This window comes from Equus caballus, chromosome 5, assembly GCF_041296265.1.
Source record: "Equus caballus isolate H_3958 breed thoroughbred chromosome 5, TB-T2T, whole genome shotgun sequence".
Classification (NCBI taxonomy): domain Eukaryota; kingdom Metazoa; phylum Chordata; class Mammalia; order Perissodactyla; family Equidae; genus Equus; species Equus caballus.
This window is the reverse complement of record NC_091688.1, coordinates 89221456-89245748: the sequence shown is the minus strand read 5'-3', so window position 1 is coordinate 89245748 and position 24293 is coordinate 89221456. Positions and strand designations below refer to the sequence as shown.

Genomic DNA, 24293 nt, shown 5'->3' with positions numbered 1-24293 from the left:
AATTTTGTAATTAATTTTTATTTAAATTGAAAGTTAATGATTATTCTAAAAGGATAAAACATGTAAAGATAAACCTGGATTATTGAGAATTTCCTAGACTGTGAGCTTGAAAGATTGTCTTATTTCTCTTTGCTTATCCATGCCGGTAAGAGCATAATGTCTAGAACTCAGATTATAGAAGCAGACAAGATGAGTTTGTAAACTAGTTCTGTTACTTATTATGTGTATTTGCTTAAATTACTTAAGTTTTGTCATGTATATAATGGGAATAATAATAGTCTATGTCATTAGGGTCTGTAAGGATTGCATGACATTATGAACATTAAATTCTTGGCATTCTTCCTGTCATGTTTTAAACCTCAATGTTAATTATTGCTATTTATCGGCACAGAATCAAAGAGGTTAACGTTTACATCAAGGAGATTTTTAAGCCTGTCAGATACACTCTAATCTCCCTTGGCCCTGGATTTTCTCCGAGTATACATTGCTTCCACATTCTTTTGCTCACCTTGATCTCTCTGATTGAAATGCCCTTCACAGCTATTCACTGGTCCTTCCATACAGGAAAATTCTTATTTATTGTTGAAACATGGAGGATGAGGATAAGAAAATAAGAGAAATTATACTGTTTTCAGAGATTTGAAGTCTGAAATCAAAATAATACATGATAATAAAGAAGGGTACGCAGGGTTATCTTAAAGGTAGAGACCAGGTCAGCAATACTTGACTCTCACTTAGGGATTCTCCAAAGGGAGCATTTTTCCTCCCAAAGGGTCATTTGGCAATGTCTAGAGACATTTTTGTTTTTCACAACTTGAGGGAGAGCTATTCCAATAAGCACAAGTCAGGATGAGTAGTAACAGAAGCACTTATGAAAGATGAAAAGTGATTCTGACATCCTAAAATGCGCTTGGTAGCCCCCACAGCAAATTAATTTGTTGTTAGTGCCATAGAGTCAACTCTGACTCCTAGCGACCCTGTGTACAGCAGAGTGGAACTCTGACTGGTCTTTTGGCCCCGTCCTCTCACATTCCAGCGCTACATCAGACAATGCTGTGCTGCTGTTCGTAGGGTTTTCATGGATGGTAACCAGGTCCTTCCTCTTACTCTGTCTAGTCTGGAAACTCCACTGAAACCTGTCCACCACGAGTGACCCTGTTGGTATTTGAAATGCTGGCGGCATAACGTTCAGCATCACAACAGGCAGGCTCCACAGTATGTCAACCACCAGATGGAGGGTGTGGTTCCCTGACTGGGAAATGAACCACTAGACCAGCAGGGCTGGCTAGCAAATAAATATCCTGCCCACAAAGTTAATAGTGCCGAGATTGAGAAACCTTATTCTGACTTGATAAAATACAACTACATCTAAAGAAAGAATATAATTACCAGAAGAGGTATTTATAAACCTTGGAAGCATAGAAAAGGAGGATCAAGAAAGCAAATATTTTGAGTACCCAGCCAATTATCTCCCTGGGGCAAAGCCAGCCTCCTAGGCTGATGTGAATTTTTTTCAACTTCCTGGCAGCTCTTCCACTCTTGTAGAGAAGAAGGCATCATTTGAATTCTCAAGTGACTTTGTCTAATTTCACACTCACCAAGAAATCTACCAGTATGGCTTCTTTTGTAGTTTATGCTAGAAAAAGACATTCAAGATTCTGCCCCACATAGCAAATGAAATTGTTTAATGTGAATTGACTTTCTCAACATTTGGGCAATGATAAGATCTATTTTTATCAGTCTGTAAACCTGAAGAGCGGACCCCTGGACAACAGTCAACTTACCAAGGTAAATACTAAGTTGTAGATGACATGGGAAGAGCTTTAACTCCTCATTCATTTTCTTGAAGGAATACAGGGCTAATCAGACTATCTCTTTCTTCTCCAGTAAGCTTTGGTAGTTTGTATCGTTCAAGGAATTGCACCATTTAACATAAGATGCAAATTTATTGGCATAAATTTGTTCAAAGTATTTTCTTATTATCCTCTTAATATTTGTAGAATCAGTACTAACATCACCTCTTATATTCCATACATTGTAACTTTTTTCCCTTGATCTGCCTGACTAGATCTTCTTAAATAATCAGCTTTGGGTTCCATTAATTTTCTCTATTCCTTTTCTCTCTTTTTCAAAATTATTTCACTGATTTCACAATTTTCTTTATTTCCTTTCTCTCACTTACTTGGAAGCTAATTTGCTCTTCCTTCTCTAGTTTCTTTAAGTAAAAGCTGAGATCATTGATTTGATACTGTTCTTTTCTATTATAAGAATTTAGTTATAAAAAATTTCTCTAAGCCCCACTTTGGTGGCATCCCACAAATTTGGTATATTGTGTTCTCATTTTCATACAGACAAAAATACTTTTTAATATGCCTTTCACTTCTTCTTTGATTTGTGGTTGTTTAGAGTATGCTATTTAATTTGCAAATATTTGGGAATTTACCAGAGATCTTTCCATTTTTGATTTCTAAAATATTTCATGGTGGGCAAAGAGCATACTTTTAATGCCTTGAATGTTTTTAAATTATTGAGACTTCTTTGATAGTCCAGGATATGGCCTATCTTGCTAAATTTTCTATGTGCACAGGAAAAGTGTGTATATTCCCTATTGTTGTGTAGGGTATTCTATAAATGTCAATTAAGTAAGATAACAAATAGTTTTGTTCACTGGTCACTGGATAAGAGTGAACTTGTCAAGGTAATGTTAAATTGCAGGCTCCTACCTAGGAAGCCACCTAGCTTTGTCCAACCAATGTCTTCTTTCTTGTTCACAATTTTGGGATGTTCTAGCCCAGTCTTCCCTTAGGATTCAACCAACTGTTAAAAACTTCAAGAAGCCTTCTTTGATTTCTTCTAAAGAACTAATAGTATTATTGATATTGATGGTATATTTAGTTGAATATATATTTATCTTTATGTTCTGTTCTGTCTTGAGCATAAAGACGAGTCCTTATCCATCTGCATATTCCTAGCAGATGGTAGAGAGCTTGGAATATAAGTGTTCAAAAAATTTTGTCCGGCAGAATTGTAATCTCTTAAAGCCCTTGTATTTATCATAATGTTAAATAGTATTTTCACAAAATTCTTCTCCTTTTGAGTAAATAGATTCTTTATAAAATATTCCAAACCAGTGACCATCCATCATTACTTTGAACACCTCTAATCATTTGCAGCTTGGTATTCCTGGAATTAACTTAATCCATGCTTGAAGAGTTCTATTAAACATTCTTTCTTGTGTTATATTAAAATCTACCTTGCTGTTATTTGTATCCAGAAAAAAAATTCACCTTCTTGTTTTGCTTCTTCTTTCTCACTTCTCTTTAGCCTTTCCTTTGTCATGCTAAGAATTTCCAGTCCCTTCACCCATTCCTTTTAAATGGCATGGTTACTGACCATTACCATTGTAGTTATTTTACACCAGGTGTAGATGTATACTCTAGGTTGTCAAAGTATCTTCTTTGGAATACAGATATGTAAACAGTTTTCCATGTCTGGTCTGATCATAAGTTCTTTTGTTATGAACACTATGCTTTCATATTATAGTCAGAGTTGGTGGGAGAGATGAAATTGGAGGCTGTCTACTTCTCCAACTCTTATCCAGGGCTACCAGACATGTTTCTGCAGATTGTTCATTGCACAGGAGTGTCCAGCTAAAGGGGAAAATGAAGAATAAAATCAAATTTCTATTCTGTTGGCCAAATCTTTTACTATGATGTAGGGTTGTATCTGCCCAGCATAAAGAGTGCCTTCTTCTAATTTGAACCAAGCTGTGCTTTTAATGTTTGCATCTATCCAGAGAAAGACACTTTTGTCTAATTATCACAACAGTGTTGTATATTCTCATCTCTGGTCTCTTATCATCCACCCCTCACATTACAGATGACAAGAAATGACGCCTAAAGTGACGAAGCTACTTCACCTTAAGCGATACAAGCCATAAATATTTTGCACAAAATGTACTATGGAAGTCACATGCTGGGTGAAATCTCATTTTGTTTTAGCCTATATTTGCTCCCTATTTATATTTAACAATATTTGTTCCAAGTGCCTATTGAGCAAGACTTCGTGGGTTTAGATGTTTTTCCCTATGACATGGGTCTAATGTTGGAAAATAACTTCCAATCCCAATAACTTGAACATGAAGTTGTCAGATGGGAAAGCGCAGAACACAGACATTACAGGAATAAAGGGTACACTGATGACTTGGGGCAGTTTGATTCATTGTTGTGGTGAAATCCATATATCATCTCTGGACAGCTCCAGCATTGCTAGCTTAGTAAAGATAGACCAATACTGTAATGATTTTTACCACAAGGTTTATAGAAATATTAGAATAAAAGCGGACATCACATCTTACTCAACCTGGAAGTTACAAAGTGAAATGAATTAAAAATTAATTTTCTGAACTCCATTGTATTTGCCATATTAGATTTATGTATTATTTCATTTTCTTTCTGCTATAAAATTCATTAATTTTAATCCAGGATTAACACAATAAGAAGAAGAGAATTGGTTTTCTGTAGCATCTTCCACACTCAAAGTATCCTAATGTGCTTTATAAATAATGAATGAGATACTGCCAGAGAAGGGACTCTGCAGGCGAAGAGAGTGGCCATTGTACAAACTGGTGATAGCTCTCAGAAAAAGACAAATACTCAAATGAAAGCCCTTTCATGCCCTGCCTATTTTTCCCTCTAAGTTTTGGTGAAACTTTTAAGTAAGTCGTTGTCTGGGAGTAAATGTCATGTCTAAAGAGAGGGATCAGGGAATGGCTATTAGAAAATTCATTAATCAGAGTGATATTTGTAGGTCACGATAATCATTTATTAGCCTAAGAAAGGCTCCCGGGACTTTTCTCTTCTAAAACTTCTCCTCCTATAAAAAAATTTGGCTGACAAATAGAGAAAGACGAACTCTGTATGACTCTACTCATAGGTGGAAGTTAAGACATAGACAAAGAGAACTGATTGGTGGTTACCAGGAGAAAGGGGGGTAGGGGGAGGGCACGAAGGGTGAAGTGGTATACCTACAACATGACTAACAATAATGTACAACTGAAATTTCACAAGGTTGTAAACTATCATAATCTTAATAAAAAGAAAAAAAAAATTGCCTGAGGTTGAAACCTCTACCAAGCAATGCAAGACAGTTTATAGCTCCCAGAAACTGGTGAAATTCAAGTATACTGTCTTTTGCAACAGGAAATAATGTATATAGTAAACTCTGGTGAGTTTACCCCAAACAAATATTTTTTCTGAGCTGCAAACAGAACTCAGACCTAATCAAAATGAATGAGTCTATGACTAGTGGTTTCCCTCTTATAGGCCTTAGTCTGTTTCTTTCTAATATAAGTACACAACATTTTGTGGAAATGTGGCAGTATCTTGAACACCATGATGAACGAGGGAGCCACAGGTGAACTTGGAAAGACAGTGCCTTTCTAGCCCAAAGTCCCTGGATACCTCTAAATGTACTCTTTTTAGAGGGTCTCTACACATTAAAGAAATTTAATTTGCCATTTCTTCTTTGGAAAAGTAACACCACTGCTTGAAGCCTGGCTACTGTTTCAAAGCAGAAAAATCTAATAGGTTGAGGGACAATCAGGTTGGCATTGTTTTTCTACATTTTTATATGCTAAGTTAGAGAGCTAATGTATTAGCATTTAATACTTCTGTCAGAGGTCTTATCCTTGGGAACAGGTGAATCTAAAAGGAATATCAGCTGTGTGGGTCAAAGCTGAGGAGCAGAAGCCAGACTGGAAGAGCTTGGTTGACATCCAAGGGGATGGAAGTCATCCGATTCTAATGGGTATGAATTGCAGTTGAAGAGAGGAGCCACGTGCACTGTAGAGGAGTTGACTCCGATGACATGTCCAAGGGGCAAAGAGGAAGTCAGAGAAGAAGATGAGGTAAAAGTCCCAAAGCTGAGGTGATCAGAACCAGATTGAGGCAGACTGGGAGGCAGAAACTGCAATTAAAATTAGAGGATGGGTCTAGTGATTCAAGTGCAGTGATGATCCAGGGACAACAAACTTTCTGTAAAGGGTCAACTTGTAAATATTTTATGCTTTGGGGGCCATACAGTCTCCATGGTATTTACTTACTCTGCCATTGTAGTGCGAAAGAAACCACAGACAATGCATAAATCAGTGGACATGGCTGTGTTTCAATGACACTTCACTTGCATAAAGGGATAGTGCTCTGGATTTGGCCCACAGGCCATACATTGCCATTCTCTTGACAAATAAAAATGGCAAGTAATAGGATATATTGGAGTATATGAGGAAGCCATTTTGTGTAAACCTAATTCGGCCTGACCTTGTCTTTCCAAAAGGGCCTGACCGAGGCTGTTGAGCATGCATTGTATATCTGCTTTAGAGATTCCCTATGGCAAGAACAAAGGCCCTTGAGATAAAAGTGCAACTTCCCTCCCCCTCCCAACATTGGCATCTCCTTAAGGATTAAGCATCTTTCCTTAGGCTAGGAACTGATTGCTGCGCTCACCTGTGACCACCCAGCTCAAGACAATAGACTTGCCTCCTGCTATGCCCTCCGAGAGAGCAGACCCACTACCTGCTGTGTCCATCAAGCGCTGTGCTGACAGGGCAATCTTGTGACTATTGTAGGAGGGACATTTCAATCACATGTGAAACGTCCTGTATGGGGGGTATATAACCACACTGTACACCTCACTTCTTTGGTGCCCTTTCTTCCTTTGGGAGGAAAGGCCCCGGGCCATGATCCTCAGATTTCAGCTCAGAATAAACTCACCCAAATTTTCATTTATAGATTGGTTATGGATTATTTTCATCGACACTCTGATATGAACAGTGCTGGTTTGAGGTAATCTGTGGTTGGACAGCAATCATGCTGGAAAGGCAAGGGACACAGGTGCATATAGACCCCTGGAGTCTGGGCACTCTTCAGAGAAGGCAGAGCTGTTGAGGGACTTATATCGGGAGCAGTCTTTGGTAACTAGGAGACCTGGTACAGTCTGTGGCTACTGGAGACAAGGAATTTAAAAAGATACAGAATGTGAAGTGAAGAACAGCAAAGGGAGAATTTACTTATTTCAAAACTATGTTCCTTCCTTTATGGTCATCTATCCAGATTGGCAGGGAGAACTCTTACTTAATCCTTGGGAATGTATTTATACAACTGTAGGGAGGAAGACTTTTCCTCTACCTAATGTGGGTTCCTCTGGCTGGAGAACGAATTAAATTCACATGAGACAGAATAGCAAGAGAAAATTAAACAAAGCTTTATGAGAACCATGGCCCGGGGCCCTTCTTCCCGAAGGAAGAAAGGGCACCGAAGAAGTGGAGTGCACAGAGTGGTTATACACCCCCAAACAGGATATTTCACATATGATTGAAATGTCCCTAGCCTAAGGAAAGATGCTTCATCCTTAAAGAAATGCCAACTTTGGGAGGGGGAGGGAAGTCAGTTACAGGAAGTTACCAGAGACAGGAATAAGATGATTATGCAGATTTAAGTCCTTGCCTTTGGCGTTGATTAAGAGTTTCTAGAGAGAAGGTCATCTCCCCTTCCTGGTACAGAGAGGGAGATATCTTTACAGATGGAGAGTTCCTTTACAATGTAAATGTCTCTTACAAAGGGTAAGCAAGTTCTACTTTTCAGTTGCTTTCCTATCTGCAAAGGAACCAGCCTCAAATAATCATCATGCCAAACAGACATATTTTGGGGTGGCCATTTCCAGGTCCCCACACAACCAATGTCTTTGCCACTTTGGTGGTTGAGATTCTGTTTTATTCTGTATACTTTAAAGTGTTTTGTTTTTGTTTCTGTTTTTGTTTTTTTGCTGAGGAAGATTAGTTGTGAGCTAACACCTGTGCCAATCTTCCTCTATTTTACATGTGGGTTGCTGCCACAGCAGGGCTGATGAGTGGTGTAGGTCCATGCCCAGGATCCAAATCTGTGAACCTGGGCTGCCAAAGCAGAGGGTGCTGAACTTAACCACTATGCCACAGGCTGGCATCTATATATATATATATTTTTTAAAGATTTTATTTTTTTCCTTTTTCTCCCCAAAGCCCTCTGGTACATAGTTGTATATTCTTCATTGTGGGTCCTCCTAGTTGTGGCATGTGGAACGCTGCCTCAGCGTGGTTTGATGAGCAGTGCCATGTCCGCGCCCGGGATTCGAACCGACGAAACACTGGGCCGCCTGCAGCGGAGCATGGGAACTTAACTATTCGGCCACGGGGCCAGCTCCAGGCATCTGTATTTTAAGTTTTGATAGCTGCATGCAGCTCCCTTTGGGTTAGGCTGCTTCACAGGCAGGGCTACTGATGTATTCTCCAGGATGTGTATTTTATTATTACCAGAAAGGGTATCTGATGAAACTGTACTATATACCAGTGACTATTTAAAATAATATATTGCCTGACTGAAAATATAATCAATGTGCAAGCATATGTGTGTTTGTAGAGTATGAAAATATACAACAAAACTTCACCAGTCCAGGGAAAAACTCAGTGCTCAGAGAACAAGGAGAAAACAAGGACCATTCGTAAACTCCTTGGTCTACATTCGAGCCTTAAAACAAACTCTAAGTGGAGGAAGAGCCAAATACATTTTTCAAGGCCTAGAGGCAAAGCATCTTTATGTTGAGATCTCTTTGAAAATACCAACTTTGTGCTATTGTTAAAATATTTTTGATCTTTAAAATTCTTTTAGATATTTGTGTGTTTTGTTCATAAAACAGTGCATATATATTCTCTTCTTTATTTTGTTTTTTGTTCTTTCAGCTGCAATAATTCTAAGTGACATCTAGAGTCATATCATCCACTTTCACAGCATTATAATATCAAGGAGTTAGAAAGAAATGTAGGTCTTCTTAAGGTCTTTCTCACAAATTATGTTTCTGCCTGGGAAGATAGCTTTCCTTAATATATGCTGACACTTTAGTCTGTTTCATTACATGACTTTAATTTGTATGAATCAACATTGCTATCATAATCACCATCGCTATTTATTATGCCAGACATCGGTAAAGTACTGTGATACATTATGTCTCTTAGTACTTACAGAAATTCAGGGAAATAGATGAGGATGCTTCGTTCAGAGAAATCAAGTATCTTGCCCACGGTCACCAGTTGGTACATGGCAGAGCTAGGATTTGAAACCAAGTCCAACTGATCCCCTTAACCACTCTACGTAGTAATAGATAAGTACATACATATATAAACATTGTGTAACTAATGATAAAAATTGTAATGATATTAATACTAATTGGTAACATTTACTGAGCACTCACTCCTATTTGAGATAGAACTCTGAGTCTGTTTTTTCTACTAGAATGCAATCATGGATCATCAGCTCTTGTATAGATGAGCTCTACACTCCCACCTCTCATGTTCAAAGCTGACTTCAGGAGTGTCAGGGAGCACTGCATTGTTGAATGCCTCTGGCTTAATAATGAAGTCCTTCTTGCCCTGCTTCATTCTGCTTCCCAGGCAGTAAATAGGGATTTGCTTTAGCAAACACAGAACCGTGTTTCTTGCAAGATTTAGTCTTCATGTACCATTTACACTTTCTAAGGAAAGATTATGACAGTGACACCATCCTTCCAACCTTGTTAAAGGAAGTCAGCTGGCCTCCTTTGACTAGGAATCTTTTCTCTTTTGTGTTCATTCATTCATTATGATAATATCTTCTGAATATATAGAATGTACAAGGTGCTATTCTAGGGCCAAATTGAGTTGTCAACAAACAGACAAAGCCCCTACTCTTACAAGGTTTTCATTTTTCTGCATAAAGAGAGACAATAAATGAATAAATGAATAAATTCATACTATTAACAAGTACTATAAAGAAACAAAAAGAAGAGCAAGCAGTAGGAATTGACAAGGCAGGATGGAGATGTGATATTTTGCCTATCTTGTTTCAATCTCCTAATTTATTTATATAGAATCTTGTATACATGGGGTCTAAGTAAATTTCAACTGTCTTATCTGTGATTCTCTAGGGGCTTCTTAAATATTCATTTCTTTCTTTGTAACCTTAAGAATCCCATCTCCCCCCAGTGTAAATGATACAATTTAAGATGGAACTGCATAAAGAGGAGTAGGACAGAAAATCTGCCATGTCCTATGGCTGTCCAAAGAAACACTTTTAATGATTTTCCAATGCTCATAAAAAGTAAGCACCCAGGGCTTCAGGTTTCTCCATGTAGAAGTTACGTGATTGAAACCCCCATTGCCACACAAGGAGAAACTATGGCTAAAAATTTTCGTGGGTGCGTGTGTGTGCATGATGTGTATTTGTGGTGTATTGTGTGGCTATTTGGCTCCAGCTGGAATATAGACTTGGCCCTAAGTTCAGAAGGGAGCAATAAGATTGTTTTAAGATTATTGATTTTAAAGATGGCAAGGGAGAAATTCTGGGCCGTTATGTTCTTGAGTCCTAAAGTGAGAAACTTGTCATAAGGCAACTGGATTCAATAGTATCCAGTCAGATGTGGAGACTGATGGAGGAGTGTCAAGAAAACTGTGAGCGGTGGAGGATGGCAGTAGACCATTCTAGCTGGGGACGGTGTTTGAATGGTGCCATTAATGTGCAACAGTCTGTGAGCAAAGGCAAGAGTAACCATGATTCACAGAAGTGAAAACACACATGCACAGGTGCAAAATCGACATTTCTTAGCAAGTCTATTGAGTAACTCCAGATGTTTGTATTGAGGTTTGCCTACAGTCAACATTTTAAACTTTTAAACTCTTCCAATTTTTAACAGCCTCAGACCTCATATGGACCTGACTATTTTAAAGCATCTTAAATTTTCTCGTTTGTTCTCAAAAACGTTGAATGGCCATATCTGTGTTAATTTAAATTTAACTAATATAGGCACACATGATTTGCTGTAATTTTTATTAACTTAAAACTTTTGGGCTTTTAGTTTAAACTAAAATCATGGAGTGTAAATTAATCTGTATTCAGAAAAAAATATCTTATAGGATTTCATAGGAAAAAAGTTTCCATAGGAGAAGGATAGAAGGGAATTTATAAAGACACCAGATCTCCAAGGATGTTAAATTGCCATAATATGAAAAATTAATAGTTAACTAAAGAACATTATTTTAAAATACTAAGGATATTAATTTTTAAAAACTCTCCTTCCTGAAATATTTGGAGAAAATGTTTAATGCATAAAGTAAGCAGGGGTACATTTGTTCCTATTTTGAATGTTCTCCCATGGAGATTTGGCCTGTCTTTTATACATACAAATATAAGCTGCCAGGAATCCTCAGGCATTAAAGAGGATTCAAGTAAACTTCAACATGAAGGTGAAGCTTACAAATAGAAGACATTGAAAGCCCTGAAAATATGTCACCAGAGCCCAATGTGAAAGAAAAAATCTAGTATCATGTAAGCTTAGGATTTTTTATGAAACCCTGAACTGCAGGGAATCATTTGCAAAATAAGGAGGCATTCAAATTTTGTTTTGGAAAACTCTAAAAAGGAGACTAATAACCATTAAAACACACACACAAAACTTTATTATTGTCATATTCTGTAAAATGTGGGAAAATAAAAGCCATTCAGAATCTAAAATTGGTATCGTGTTTATTGAGGTACAGCATTGGTATCGTGTTTATTGAGGTATAGCATTAGAAATTTGGTTACAAAGAGTTTTGTATTAAAGAGAGTTATATTTGAAACAACTAAATCAAAAGATGTAATAAAAGAGTATTGGGGGGCTGGCCCCGTGGCCGAGTGGTTAAGTTTGTGTGCTCTGCTGCAGGCGGCCCAGTGTTTCGTTGGTTCAAATCCTGGGCACGGACGTGGCACCGCTCATCAAACCACGCTGAGGCGGCATCCCACATGCCACAACTAGAAGGACCCACAACGAAGAATATACAGCTATGTACTGGGGGGCTTTGGGGAGAAAAAGGAAAAAAAAAAAAATCTTTAAAAGAGTATTAGAAAAGCTACTCTCCTTAATTTTCTCTTGAGAAATTTGTTTCAACCAGCTTGTCCTTGATTGACATGATGGACACACAAGATTTTATTCTCCTGATTTTTAAATAAAATCTTGTATTAAATAAGATATTGTCTTAAAAGGGTAGTTTTACTAATTAACCAACTTTATGTGAATATTGAAATTATAAAGAATGTAATTCACATTTAGAGTAAAGATATAATATTTGGAGTGTTAACATAAATAATAGTAAATCTAGGAGCAGAGGAAAGCTTATTTTCTACCTCGCCATATCGCCATATAATCACTTCAGTTCAAGATTTGGGTAGAATAAACTGATTATTCCAATATTTACTGAGCATCTAATATGCACTTGGCACTGTGCTGGCTGCTGGGGAGATGTACAGGGTTTGTACAATCCTGCCCCTGTTAACAAGGAAACTATTTGCTGAATTGAATGGACAGGTTAGTTCAAGAAAAAAATGTTGGAATAATAAAAGCACTGTCAGGACAATGGAATCAAAGCAACTAAGGCTCCATATCTTATTGTAGCGAAGCTTTACTGGATTCCAGGGAGATGTTTCTCTTTATGCTTTAATAAGGAGAAGATGTTTGTTTCCCAAGTTTGATGTTTGGTTGTATACCCTGCTGATTTAGAATATGAGAAACATGCTCTGTGTTTAGAAAGCAACTTGTAGCCTGGGGCTGGGGGAGAGTATTTTTCTATCTCACTTGGTCCCTTCGCTGTTTGCTTCCTCGCTTGCTGCTGAATTCTTCACATCTTTATCAAATAATCTTGTCCACATGATGACTCTTGGGGCAGTGATGGGCACGTGATAGTTCATGATCCTTACATGAGAGCCCCTGTTAGAAAAACAACGCTAAGCCACAATTGTGATGATTGCACTTGAAACAGTTGTGCCATGTAATTTGGCAACAGAAAATGTGGTCTGGTTACTGGTTAAATCCAGCTTTCTTTTAAACCAGTTGACTGAGTCTATTTGGAGGGACTGAAAATAAAAACAATTTCTCTTTCTACTAAAAATATGTCAAACCTAGACATATTCTCAATCTCTTCTCTTGTTAATGGAGCTATCTTACTATCACACCTGCTTCTAGTTGGGCATGGACATAGTGAAAATGGGATTTGAATACGATCTGAGACATCAAATAATGACGTTACATTTTTTAGATAAAAGCACCAATCAACTTTGTCAACTAACTGCCACGGCAACTATTATTTGAGAAGCATAAAAAGTTAAATTATGAACATAAAAAGGCACAATTCACATCCCACATTACTGTACAGTCCTTTGGGTTCTGGTAAGGTTCAGTGGTCAGTGGCTCTGGCTGGTGGATATCAATGACCCCATTGGAAATTGTTAGATGATGAACAAATAGCTAAGACCTATATCTTCTCCTGGATGTGATAATTGAACTGAGGTGAATCTCCTGAGAAAGAAGATTAGATAGGTTAGAACTAATAGTGAAGAAAACTCTGTTTTCCAGTTTATTCCATCTTAACTCTAGGGACACAAAACTTCAATTTACTGGCTGAGCAAAGGTCATGAGGTGATGTGCAAGCAACGTTACAGTCAGATTTCAAGGCATCTGGAGTGGATATCATTTAGAATCCAAAAGCTCAGGGTCAGAGTGGAATAATTTAAAATATCAACAACAAATTTGTACCTGTGCTCAAAATTCAGCTTGGAAAAAGCAGTTTCTTTGGCAAGAGCTCTGTTAATAAGAGATATGCACTGGACACTGATAGACTATCAAAATTGTGATAACTAAAGTTGATGTCTTTTTTTTCTTACTGAAGCTAATTGTTATTTTTTGAAAACTTAATTGAAATTAAGCACTGTTACTCAGACTTCCTCACAAATGTCTCCCATTTGCTTACCATTTAGTCCTTCATTAAAAATATGTTTATTGAGTTTCAACTATGTAAGCCAGAGCTGGAGGTACAGGCATGAAAAAGACAACCGCAGCTCCAGCCCTCCTGATGCTCACATTCAAGCAGGCCACACAGACAAAACAGTTAATTACATAAATGGTTACGAAATTACAATTTAGCTAAGAAGTATCAAGGACAGTAAAGGGATCTGGAAGATCTGATATAGTCTGGGGTCAGGAAATGTTTCTTTGAGACACTGAATTCAACTGATCCTAAAGGATGAAAAGACATGAATAAAAGAGAGAGTAGAAGTTAATGAAAATAGTGCTGTGGGTGTAGAAAGCAGCATGTGCAAATATCCTGAAGCAGATGCCTTGAAGAAGGCCAGAGTCTCAGGAGGTGGGCTTAATAATGATAATGGAACATGATAGGTTGGTGAGAGAGTTTTTGCTCTGCCAGTGCTTTCTATTAGCATGCCAATGATGATCTTTATTTTAAGAACAATAAGTTGTAAAAGGGTTTTAAACAAAGATTGCCATAGCCATATTTTCGTTTTTAAAAGATTGCTCTGGATGCAATGTGAAGATTGCTCTGGATTGAAGAATGAGAAGAGTGAATAAAGACTAACCAGGAAAGAATTTCTAAGGTTCAGTCAAGCTATGACAGACGTTTTACTAGGGTGGTGGCAGTAAAGCTGGAGAAAATTGAGATGAGAGACGTTTAAGAGGTAAAATTGACAGAATTTTGTGATTAAATGAAAATGAGGGTGGGAGAGGATGGTTTGAAGAATGACTTCCACATTTGGGGGTCTGTATAATTAGGCACAATCATACTATTTATTGATAAAAATAACACTAGAGTAGGAGCATTTTGGGAGCAGTCATTGATAAATTTGAACAAGTTAATGATCCATAAACACGTTACAGTCTAGCAAAATAGATAGGACAGAACATTCACATGTTGATACAATTTTTCTGTCACCTGGACAGTGTCTAACATGTTTAACATAAATGTTTCTCCTTTTATGGATAAAGTAACTGAGTACAGCAAACATATTCTGTGAAAAAAAAAATGGCTTTCTCTTTTAGAAAGAGTTACTCTCCTACTCTACCTCATTCTTCATTCATTCATTTATTACTCAATAATTCACCAAATATGTATTGGACAACTTACATATTACCGACTTTATACCGGATGCTGGACATATGGCAACGAAGGAGGAAGATTCTAAATTTTCTAGTGTGAAGAAATTTATAACGTATCAGGAAGGAAAATGGTATCACCCTTCTTTAGGCAATTTAGTGATATGTCACAAATATTAAAAAATGTTAACATTTTCATATAATAATTTACTTTCTAGAAATACATCTTTAAAATATCTCAGATAAGGAAAAAACTATGTACAAGAATGTTTTTCAGCGCATTTTTGAATAGCAAAGCAGAAACATCTTAATGATCAATAATTGATATTTTGACAAATATGATATATTCATATAATATAATAATCTCCAATCATTAAAATCATATTATAGAAGAATATTTACAGATATGGAAAAATGTGCCTTCTATATAGTCTAGTGCAAAATTCGTGTACATGTGATTCTCATTTTGCAAAAAAAAAGCTCTCTATATAAATATTGATATATATATGGTAGGTATGTTTTGGAGGAACGATATTTTGCTGATTCTTCTTTTTGCCATTCTTGGTCCTCTAAATCTTCTATACTGACTGTGTGTTCCTTTGTAACCAATGGAAAAGAATCCAATCAGTATAATTAGCTGCCAATATAGATATATTTTTTGTTCTTGAAAACCTTTTACAGGGCATGTAATTATTGCAGAGTTGAAACAACAGTGTGTGTGTGTGTATGTGTGTGTATAGGGGTGGTTATGAAACCATCTCAGTAAGTTTGAGGCTTATTTCAATCAGATGGAAGTAACAGTTTATTACAAATATTCATGCCTTTTCATTCCCAATAGAAATGGTCACTGGGTGTATCAATGAAAAGCCTTCTCTACCCCAGCTAATATTCAGAGGAATTAACTGATGAAAATGGATTATTCCATTAGTGGTATTTTCAAATATAATTTGAATAATATTTTAGCCACAATTGTTGAATTTTGGAAGAAAAGATATGAAAAGCCTTACTTCATAATAGGCCTATTATTAAATTTCTTTACTCGCACAGTTCACCAGATGATTTCTTTCAGAACTTTACAACACTAGGTGTAAAAGCCCGAAGATCTAAAAATGAGGAGTTTCCTTATAAAATCCTATTCAGTATTAGGAACCATGGTAACCAGTCAATGTAACACAGCAACGAAAAAAATACGTAATCCAATATGGATAGAGCAAGGTTTGAGTCCTGCCATGTACTTGCTCTGATTCCTTGAGAAAAATCTCTCAATCTGTTTCTTTGCTTATACATAATAGATAATGTGTTTTCTTCATTTAACAAATATTTGAGCACCTACTATGTGTCAGGCATTGAAGAAGCCAGGGCAGAGCGATGACTAAATTATGTATGATCAAGGCAACAGTCTGGGCCAAGGGCAAAGTGTGTTAAGAGCCTGAAATGGTGAAGAGTGAGTGAGAGAGAGGCGTGTACAGGTCTAACAAAGCGAGGCAAGTCTGTGAGATCACATTACAATTCAGACAACATGGTGGATGTGATTTGATTGTTATATCTAATGTTTAACCATTACAATGTATATTTGAAATTCATCACTTCTCATGCTCTGTTACAAAACTAATGTAAAGATTTAATAGAGTGTTTAGTCAATACGATTTTAAAATTGTATTGCTTTGCTCACCTGGATGTTGAAGTGTCTTTAATCTTGGATGGTCTATAGAATATTTGTTTCCAAGATTATACACGAAGTCTCTTTTGTGAAGCGTTCTCTTTTCTTTATATAAAGAAGAGGCATCGAGATCGATCTGAAGCATGGCAGAGTGACGTCTTTCCTTAGGGACTCATTTAGAGGTGAAAGAAAGGCCGTGCTCTGCAGATACATCTTCTGGAACAGCAGGTTACATGACTGAAAATTAAGTTCCAAGTTTCAAAATAATCTCCATTAAAATAAGAATATTCTACCCAAGAGGACTAATGCAAAGATTGGCCATAGTGTGGGGATCAGCCGTAGCTGGTACTGAAATCCCCAGGCCCCACTGTTTTAGAGGGACACAGAGGAGGAAGAGTAGCTGAAACATAAAAGACTAGGAAATGAAACTGAATCATGGTCAAGGGACACTTAGCTGGAAGTGGGCTGAGAACCAGGTGTAGAGTCAAAAAATGAGAGTGGGCCCTTTTTGACAGTGTGAAAATCTATAGGTGGATAGAAAAAGAGAAGCTGGTTGTCAAGGCCGAGAAGGAGTAAGCAATCTCTGGGAGATAAGTCACTGTCCAGAAAAACCAAGGAGTGATGAAACCTGACTGGAACCAATAGGAGTTTACCTAATAGGAACTATCTCAGAGAGAAGCTGCTTCAGCATCTCCTACAAAGCGATGCCACCCTTTAACGGTGCGGCCTCTTACGTCCTTTCATGTTGAAGGTCTTTATTCCTCAGTGAATATTAGCAGATGTTTACAGAGAGATGGAGACTGAGACACAAGACTAAGGAGTTTTTATGGGCGCTATAAGGGAAGAAATGAAATAAGAAGATTTACTGAGACTAATAATAATATTCATATATGGCATTTATATACGTTTGTCAGCTCATAAAGCACTTTCACTTATGTTACACCCCACTTTTGAGATTAGGCTATATATGTAATAAAAGTATGTGTGTGTGTAATGTACATACACATATCTGCCCCGTTCAATGGACACTTTGTAATTATTGTACTTTGTACTTATTGAAAATGGCTCATACAAAAGTTGGTTTAATGCCTAAGCTGCAGGAGAACTGAGATCCTGCCTGTCTTTTCCTGCTTTGTTTGTTAATTGAGAGGAGCCAAGGAAATCCTGTCAAAGTAGGAGTTGTTTTCTTTATTTTGTAGATGGGCAAGTTGAAACTCGGGCAGGTAAAGTGACCTGTTGAAGGCTTCAAAATGTCAAAATGGTAACTCAGGACTCTGCACGTCAAATCCCCTGCCAGTGTTCAAGGAAGGATGAAGTCAACTGAAGTGTCTGAGATGGGGTTGAGCAACTGGGAGATCCCGAAAGGCAGCAGATTCAGGTAGGGAGGAGAATTCAGAGATGACGGCAAAAAGCACACAGAATGGGCAGAACAAGTTCTTGAATTTCTTTTACTTTTCTCAATCTTGCTGTCAATGGATGTATTTATTCCTATAAATATTTAATTAGGTGATTATACAGCTATCAAAACAGATGAAGTTAGAGGAAACTAGCATTTATTGAGCACCTGCTATGTGCCAGACACTATCTTTTTTTTGGATTTTGTACATTACTTCATTGACTCCTTACAACTATCTTGGGAGAATTAATTACTCTCATTCCCACTTTAACAATGAAGAAATGGAGACCAAGAGAGCTTCTATACATTTTCCAAGGTTTCACAGGAAATGGTAGAATTAGTCTTTCTAATATCATGTCTCTCTAACTCTAAACCACAAGCTTCTTGAATCAACAAATATGTATCAAGTGCCTGTCATGAGATCTGCGTCTTCAGTATGAGATCTAGATCTATAAGGAGGCAATTACAGTTAGTGAAAAGCACTGGGACATTTCCAGATGCTAAGAAAACGTTTGGAGCAGAAGCCCCTGATGCCATCATGGGGGTATCAGTAAAAGGTTTCTGGAAGAATTATCTTCAAATATGAGACCTGAAGAAAGCAGAAAGTCGAAGTCTTTTCACTGTATCTAAAAATATTTTCAAAATGAAAGAAAGTGGATATTTTCAATTCGAATTATTTAGATAATTGTCTTGACTGTCCACATCACCTCACTTTCCACTTCGTTGCCTGCTCATGCAAGTGTGACTTCAGAAATTGGAGTGTTACAAGATGAATGATCTTACCATGTGGCAGAGAACTAAATGTGAATTGATTTTATAATGATATTATCTCCCAGCAAATCATATCCAGCTCTATTGTGGAATCATCTGCATGTACTACTCTATGACACTTTGATCAATAGCTCCCACAGTTTCCTTCTTTTTACAATATATGTGGCTTTTCCTGTCTTCCTTCCTAGATATACTGACTTTCATCTTCTATTTCACTTTTCTGTGTAACAAGATTTCAGATTCTTTTGTCTTTATTATATCCCTAAATCACATAGACACAAAGTATATAAATTTGACTCTGTAGTTTCAATTTTCCTAATTTGGGATATGTGAATATCATTAACATGCCATCTACATCTCTTCCACCCACACATTTATTTTGAAGACCATGTAATAAATGAGAAACACCAAATTCCACTAAGCACTTAACTACATTTCTGGTCTTGCTTTGCTATCTTCAGCTAGCTTTTAATCTCCATGAATGTTAAATGACTTTCAGTTTTCAGAGTGAAGTATTGTGGTATGCTGCCAGATACATGACAGTTGAAACACCCACAGACTTTTGGCAGGGAATAAATCAGTGAATGTTCATATGGGTGAACAGTGTCTTAACAAGGGAACCATATGTGTTCCAATGAAAGGATTTGTGCAACCAGTTTGATAAAGGTATTTTCTTTAGCTATGTAAAGAAAAAAAAATTTATCAAAAACTATCAAGAAAATAGTATTGCCTTTCATGCTTTTTACATGTCACTAGCAATTAGCCAAGCTCCTTGAGGAGTTTTTTGTCTTCAAAGTATGGATATCAGTGTTTTATTGAGCCAAACAAATCCTGAGATATATAAAGAACAGAATATGTCTTTATTTCCACAGTTTGCCAGATTGAAAATGAAAATGTGGACAAGCATCAAGTCTTGAATAATAAAGATAAGTCCAAAGTAGATAAACAAACTGTTTATTTAGGACTTTTAGAACTAAATGTAATTTGTTTCAAGCAAAGGTGTAGAAAAGTTTCCGTGTGGAAGACCATGAACTGGTGCATGATGCAGAAGTGAGCATGACTGCGGCTAAGGGAATTTCAGTATGGGCAAAGAAAAATATTAAATGATTAACTGTACGGTTGATGTAAAATATTTTTTTCCATCTATGCTCCCTCTCAGGGTGAGCTAAATGGATCAAGAAGCGGCCTTAGTTCAGCTTTGATATGATAAAGTAGTTATTTCACAGGATTCTACTTCCAAAAATTCACATTTTACCCAATCGGAAAAGAATATTCCAAGATGCAGCATATCATGCTGTCTTCCCGGCTCCAAATTGCAAACAGGCCTACATTCTGTGAACACAATTTTTAATTGATCCTTCCCTTTCACTACATATCACAAACTTTCCAGTCACTTCTCTGTTTCTAGCCTTCAGTAAATGATTTTCCAAAAAAAAAGAAAATCATCATTTTGACTGTGGAGTTCCCATTTGGGAGATGGCTGAAGGTAACCTTCGTGTAAGAAGTTTTCTTGGTTTCCTAAAATTTCTATTACAAACGGCAAAAATTGTACCATTCTCTCTATCTATTAGACAATGCAAATAATTTTTCTTTTATTTCTTTCCTTTTTTTCTTTGCTACTATTTGGCTATTTCTTTCTTTTAATTCACAGTCATGCATCCTCTATGAATTTCCTCTCTCTGACTTTCAATCTAACCCAGGCTAGAGCATTCTCCTTTGCTTTTTTTTCCTGTATTCTCCAGACTGATTCTAAGCAAAACTTCTATCCAGTGACTGGAAGGAAAGTGTGCCAGGATCAATTTTCATTTATGGTCAAATTTTGTTCCCCTCTGCTCTGAAAAGTGGTGTTATGGGATGTGCCAATGAGGTACAGATTATTAATATCAATTGGCACAACCAATTTTATTCCTTTGAGTTTTATTCTTGTCTAAGTTATATTTCATTCCTGAAACCAAGCTTCCAGTATCTATGTTATAATGACTTGTTTGTGTTTGTTTATCCTTTTAAAATACTAGCATAAGATGCTACCAATAACCGATTTTGCAAGGATAGTGAAATACACGTTTTAGAGATTAGCCAGTAATAATACTAAAAATCTGAGTAATCTTGATTTTTCTTATAAACATTTAAAAACCTCTTTTCCATAAATGGTTGAGATATTTTGCTTAACTGATTAGAGTGGTTTTCCTATTTATTGTACTACATTTCCATACAGATATGCAATCTTTACTTTTTGCATAGCTTCTCATTCTGCAGTGGACACTTCTTGGAGGAAAATGTGTGATTGGCAGAATTAAACATGAGCATATTCCCCTTTTCTTTTCTCAGGGTACCAACATCTGTAATAGATTTTCTGAGTGTGACATTTTAGGATACTTCGTTACAAAATTGTGTTAGTATAAAACTAGCTTTCTTTCAACATAAGAATTCAGTTATAATTACAAATATGAATCCCTGAGTTGCTGTTGTCTGTAACCCTCAAATTTATATAGGAGATCACAGAACCAACTGATATTAATCCAAATCTCCCTTCTGCCCTTTTTCAACTCGCTTAAGTGGAAGAATACAAACAAAATACTACCGTTAACATACCCAGAACTAAATTGTTTAGATATCATTTTGTAGCTGGTCTATGAAAGGTTTAGTCACATTGTCAAGGTCACTTATGTAAGCAACGACAGATCCATTGTCCTTCAGAATACTCACTTTCCTTCCATTCTGCTACTGTTTCTCAATTCAGCTTTCAGGCTTGACAGGTATATAACTGTCAAGAGCTAGCAAACCAAAATGGTGAAATGATTTTCCTTGTGTGTGATGAAACTGTTATGAATACTGGTGCAAATTTGGTGAGTAACAAGAGTCACCCAACTTTCCTCTCACAGCTTCCTTCCTCCCACCCCTCATCTTTTGGCATTAGCTGTAACCAATATCCAGTGTTAATGATTCAAGACAGCAAAACTTTGAGAAGGTGACAGCTGTCCACAAATGCAGGTTTCCTTCGCTATCTGAAAGTAGAACGTTCCTATGAAATCTTTCATAAGCTGAAACGGCGGAAAGCAAAGAAGCAATTACCCATTAATTTACACGGGAAAAATTTTTGAGCATTCCCAGACCCCAAAAATAATCTACCAAATCATTCCAAATAACACATAAAGCTAAAATAACACTAACATATAGTAAAAGTAAGAATGCTATGATAAAGACACATCCCATATAAAGTAGAAATAATGTATGCACAGGATAGTTTCACTTACCAGAATCGGGAAGACCGCGAGCACACTGGAAGGCTGAGAGGTGGTGGCGGTGACGATGGTGATGATGGTGTGTTAGGCTGAGTCGCCGGAGGTTGGGATGGTGGCAGGTACAGGAGACTGGGGTGTTGGAGAGAGAGGAAGAGGGTCGTCTATTAACATCTCATTGTCATCTGAATCCATCAGGCCGGGCAGTTCACTAACGTCTATGCCTTCTACGTTTGCCTGCCCGGATGTCGAAGGTCGAGGTTCCTCATCTGTTGTGGCTGATATGGCTGATGTGAAAGCCTTGAAATAGGACAGTATGCTTGGCTGCTTAGCTTCTGTAATGGCTCTCTACAAAACAAACAGTAAATGCTATTTTGGCTTTTCACCCTTTTTTGTAAAAGTGGAAATCTTTGGACTTCTTTCCATTAGCAAAAACAGGTACTAACATAGGTCTTTCCTAAAAGCAAAGGGGCAGAAAGCAAACTTGGGGATAGCAGGTGGAGGGGTGGGGCCCTGTATCCCTTCCCCCTGCCCCACGCCTGCCCCTGTCCTCTCTGTCTTACAAGGTTGACCCTACAGAGCAGCAGGTTCACACCGGCAGTCAATGGGAACCATGGCTTCTGATCCTTTCCCTCGGTCCCTCAGCAAGTTAGATTCTGGGGAGGCTTGTCCATGTCACTCTTCACCAGATAGACTGAGCACGGGAATAAAACAGTGACTGCTTTCCTGTGTTGAAAAGTTTACACGAGTCCATTGAAAAGAGGAAGTTGGGTTGACAGACCAACCTCCAAAACACACCAAGCCAATGGAACCACCTGCAAGTCACTGTTTGAATAGCACAGATTCTATTGATCCTTTCTGGTATTTATCATAGATTATTTAATTTTCATTAGCTCTAGATGAAATTTTGAATTTTCAGTTTGGCTGCTGTTTTATTTGATGTAGACATTCTACCGAAAGGTAAATTACGGTGTGTCTGTTTGTGTGTGTTTCTATCTCTTTGAATTTAGGATAAGCACTGCAAAGTGGATAAAAAGTCTTGAAGATGCTAATTGCCATCATTTGCAAACATGCACGTAAAACTGGTGAATGGAAAATAGCAGATAATTGCATGGAAAATAAGCACGTGATATTATGTAGAATCTTATATGTCAATTGAAAGAAAAAATATACAAAGGGTAAAGAAAATCCCAAACCCTAGATAACTCACTCCTCTCTCAACAAGAAGTGCCTCTCACTTCTGTGTGAGCCTGGGCACATAGACAAGAACATCCTGGTGCTGAGCAGAATAATGTCGTGCCAAGAGCCCTGGAGTAGGCATCTGATATTCTGGGTGTAGTGGTATCCCCACCACATCCTGGTCATGCATGAACTTGGACAAGACACTTGACTCTCCCCAGCCTTGGTTTTTCTCATCCATAAAAAAATGGAGCTGTTGAAAGTAAACGATGTAGGAGAAATCATTTTATAAGATGTGAATCTATAACAAGGTAACATTTCTCATATTTTTAATAAGGCCAAACTGTTGATTGACTAATGAGTATGACTCCCTCCAACCTCTACACACCCACCCCTCACTTAAAATCAAAGGGGAAAAGAAAATCAACTCAATCCCCAGGAAAAGTGACTTAACTTTCTAGGCTGATATTTACTATAGAGAAGGAGGCTGACTGGTCTTTTATTCAGGGGACATCACCTGGCAGGCATGGGGCTTAACATGACCACTGGACGTGCTTTGTGTTGCTTTCATTAAGCCCCTACAGCATTGGAGAGGTGATGTGTGTAGCAGTCTTATGCTGGGTCACAGTACAAGCAGCTCAGATCCGGATTCCTTATGTGAGGCTTCATTACACTCAGTTGTGTTGACCAGACACCCCTTGCAGGTGATTGAGTTTGTGACCCTCTTTATTCATCAAATATTTATTGCCTCTGTGAAAAGCCCCAGACATTCTGAGGATTCAAGAAGAGAAGCGTAAGACTTGATATATGTCTCCTTGGATCTGGTTAATGCTCTGATGGGGAAGTGAAATTAAGTAGACAACAAATTGCAATACCCAGCAGCGTTCTATAAATTCCATATGTATTGTTAAGAGAATAGGGCTGTGGGAACAATCACATCCAGCTGAAGTGATGAGCAACAACTACGTGGAGCAGAAAATACCTTCCACTTGAGGAGTGGAGGAAATTGTAGAGAGTGGGAAGGGAAGGGTTGGGACAGGGAGGGCAACACAGACAGACAGAATGCGAA

General features: G+C 37.5%; 1 long non-coding RNA gene across 2 annotated transcripts; it reads right to left on the bottom strand.

Annotated features, from left to right (window-relative positions):
* Positions 1–22726, bottom strand: LOC138924147 (uncharacterized). Of its 2 annotated transcripts, none has more exons than XR_011438870.1 (4): positions 22609–22726; positions 22061–22393; positions 16652–16876; positions 1–3650 (listed from the first exon to the last, which is right to left on the bottom strand). It is a non-coding gene; the product is annotated as an uncharacterized lncRNA (long non-coding RNA). The 2 variants fall into 2 exon arrangements; XR_011438869.1 differs by lacking the exon at positions 1–3650 and adding an exon at positions 11569–12804 and having other exon boundaries at positions 22609–22718.
* Between the last annotated feature and the right edge of the window lie 1567 nt (positions 22727–24293).